Here is a 3,968-nt window from a genome sequence, read left to right on the forward strand (position 1 = left end):
GGAGGAAAAACTGTCAAGTTCTTACCCACAATGCTAGCTTTCTTAGTTTAAAAGACAATCTCAAAACTCCAGCATTGTATTAGTTTCTTATTGCTGCTGTAACAAAGTACCAAAATCATACTGACTTGAAACAACACAGATTTATTATCTTATAGTTCTGTAGGACAAACATCTGACACTATCTCACCAGGCTAAAATCAAGGTGTTTGCAGAGCTGTGCTCCCTTCTGAAGGTTCTAGGTGAGAATTTATTTCCTTGGCTTTTCTAGCTTCCAGAAGCTACCAGCATTCCTTGGCTCCTGGACCCCTTCTTCCACCTCCAAAGCCAGCCATGCAGGTCTGGTCCATCTTACATGACATCATTCCCCTTGCTGCCATTCTCAAATCTCTTTCTTTGACTCTCCTCTTCTGCCTTTTTCTTCCACTTTTAAGGACCCTTATATTACACTGGGTTTCCCTGGAAAATCTAAAGTAATCTCCCTGTTTAAATGTTGGTGAAGAGCAGCCTTCATTCTTTTTGCCATGTAATTTAACATACAAGTTCCAGAGATTAATTAGGACTTGGCCATCTTTGGTGAAATGTCATTCTGCCTACTGCAAATTTCATTTTACCAAATTAATTATAAATTAATGGATATTCAAACACAGGAAATAGAAAAAAAAAACTAGTGTAAAACTATAAAATAGGTAATATTAAATGCATTTTCCAGGTGAGGCAGTGCAGTATCTGAGAGGTAATGTTGACATTTGCCCAACCATTGAAACCCATTTGAACTCATATCAGTCCCAGTCTGCAGTCTAATCCTTCTATTAATTGTACTACTTGATAGGATTTTTTGCCTATAGAATATGTTCTGGAGATGTATTAACTTCGTGGTTACTTAACACTGTCCTTAGGCATGTATGACTCGTATCAGTGGCAATAAATGCCTTCTCCTTGGTTAATCTCAGTGAGATCAATGGATTTGTTTAAGAAGCTTTTTGTTGGAAAAGAGACTCAATCTTTCAGTGTTTTATCATGGTATACTTATAACACCTTGATTCTGTCACATTTATAATGGGAACTTTGTATGAAAGAATACAAAACGCACTTGACATTTATCTTGCACTGAGTTAGTGTGCTCTCCTGTTTGGCTGGGGTTAACTTTAATCAGCAAGTTAACACAGACATTTTGGAGATCTCACTTGCTGATACATAAGAACCCAGCACTTATTTGCATAATGCATCCTGCCAAGTTCAAGGGAATACAATAGCATAATAGAACACAATTTAGAGAACAGAGAAATCCAAAAGAACAAACCTTGTGAAGAACAAAGAACTTTGTCAGTACTCAGAAGAAATAATATTTTTATATATAGTTCTCAGCATTGTTTGTGGTAATTAAAAAATATAGACATCATTGAAGTATTCTGTAATGGGCCTCTACAGTTTTATAAACAAATGGCATATCTCATATATATATTGAACTTTTTGTATCTGAAGTCAATTTAATCCCAATGTCCTAGCAAAAAATCTAGCATGCTACTTTGTGCATTGTAGGCCCTCTGTAAATATTAGAATATTTGAAAATTAATACCTGAACTCAAAATGAGTCTAAGGAAGCAGGTATTTATATTAGTAAGGCTAATATTTACATAAATTCACATAAAATGAAATCATTGGTACTCTTTATGAAGTTAAATGTATACACGTGTTACAGAAAATTGAATAACTTTATAGCCTAGTTAAGGGAAAATATCCAATAACTAGGTTTGTCTGTATTATTCTGAGCACATGAAATTATCAACTGCAAAATGTCTCACATACAACCTAGAATTTATTAGGACTTTCACTGAGAGTGACATTGACTTTTAAATTTTTTTTAAGGTTGTTTTTAAAAGTTACTATTGCAGCACTGTTAGAGTTAATTTGCATTATGTTCATCTGTCAGCACTAAAACACGAAATAGCTATAAGCATAAGAAAAAATATAGATGTCCACTGTGAGACTAGATGATAGGCATCTAGTTGAAGAAGACATGGAAGAAAATGACAGTTTTCTGACTGGATTTTTTTTCCACTAAAATAAAATCCCATGGATTACACTATAATATAAAAGAAATGGAAAGTACTCATTGGTAGAAAAATGGCCACCCATTTCAAACTGGGAGAAAAAGTGTCCTGTTTCATAGAATTTAATTATTTAAAGAGAATATCTCAGAGAAGCTTTTTAGATGCATGGGCTAAGAAAGACTCTTCACTTTGGGTGCCTTTATTGCAGTCTTATATTCTTCAAAGGTAAAAACAAACAAGAAGTGAACATGAACAAGGCTTTATACTATGTCCTGGATAATATGGTCATTCTACAAGTATGTGTGTGTTACCTACAATATGACTGGCACAAGTATTTATTAAGACTCTAGTATTTGCTAAGCTGTATATTAGATGCTGAGGATTCAAAAAACAGGACCAGTCCCTTATTTCAAGTTTATAGTGTACAGATGCCTAGTTGGGACAGATACAGAGTTAAATATGTGCATTTGCACTTCCTGGCCTTAAGAAATCACCTTGAAAGGGCACCAGAAGCTTTTAAAATGGTTCTCCTCGAAACTAAGTACATATTGTAATATTCCAGATGGAAGCATATGACAAATTCTCTATACATTTCTCCTCTATGTCTCAACCGAAACCTGGCTGACCTCCAAATACCTGACTTCACTGTTGTCCTTTCAAGAAGAGGCTTGTTCATTCTCCCACACCCCAAATTCCTAAAGCAATCACAGCATTCTCCTAGTTGTTTTGTTTGTTGGTTTTGGGTTGTTTGTTGTTTTTTTTGCCAATTCTAGATTATTATTCTATACGTATGTGAGAAAAAGCTCTTGATCCTTTAAAATTTATAGTAACCAAATTTACCACCCTCTAAACTTCCCCCTTTTGTCAATTTTCTGGTGAATCTGTCCTTCTCCATATTCATTGAGGGGTTTGACCCCCGGTTTACATTCTTCTTTCCATTTCATTTTCTGCATTCTTCTGAATGGTTTCCATATGCAAGCAGAGGTCCTATCCAACCCCCTAGTTACCCTATTTATTTGATCTTCAAACCTAATCACTTTCTTGGGGTTGAAACCATGCAACTCAGATTGGTACTTGAACCCACATGCTGGGACTCAAACCCAGCCAAAACCCAGTTTGGGACTTGAACCCATGGTCTTTTAACTGAGATGGCACACCTGGTCTCAGGACTTAATGAAGCTCAGGTTCTTAATGTCTCATCACAGAAAGAATTCAGTGAGAGACAAAGTGATAGGTAAGAAGTGGATTTATTTAGAGAGAAACGTACTCCACAGACAGAGTGTGGGCCATCTCAGAAGGTGAGAGTGGCACCAGGGTATGGGATTGCCAGTTTTTATAGAGGTGGTAATTTCATAGGTTAATGAGTGGGAGGAGTATTCCAGCTATTTTGGGGAAGGGGTGGGGATTTCCAGAAATTGGGCCACTGCCCAATTTTTGACCTTTATGGTCGGCCTTGGAACTGTCATGGCACCTGTGGGTGTGTCATTTAGCTTGCCAATGTGTTACAATGAATGTATACTGAGGCTTAAGGTCTAGTGGAAGTCGACTAGTCTGCCATCTTGGACCTATCTGGTTCTAATCAGTTTATGTCGTGTACTCAAGCTTTTAAAGGTTGTGCCCTGCCCCCTTCCCTCCTGTTTCAGGGTGATGGGAATACTCTAAAATTGTATCATGAGATGGTTGCACAACTTTATAAATTTACTACAAATCATTGATTGTTTCATACTTGAAATTATTGAATTTTGTGAAATGTAAAGTAAACCTCAGTAAAGCTACTAAAAATTAAAAGAAAAAAAAATCAAATCACTGTCACATCTACTGTGGTTCAATATATACTCCAAGACAGCACACAGGAAGTTACCATCTGAAAGTTCCCCAACCCAGGAGTGTTAATATCCAACAGCCCCTTTATTCATC

The sequence above is a fragment of the Lagenorhynchus albirostris genome, chromosome 4 (assembly GCF_949774975.1).
Source record: "Lagenorhynchus albirostris chromosome 4, mLagAlb1.1, whole genome shotgun sequence".
NCBI classification, from domain to species: domain Eukaryota; kingdom Metazoa; phylum Chordata; class Mammalia; order Artiodactyla; family Delphinidae; genus Lagenorhynchus; species Lagenorhynchus albirostris.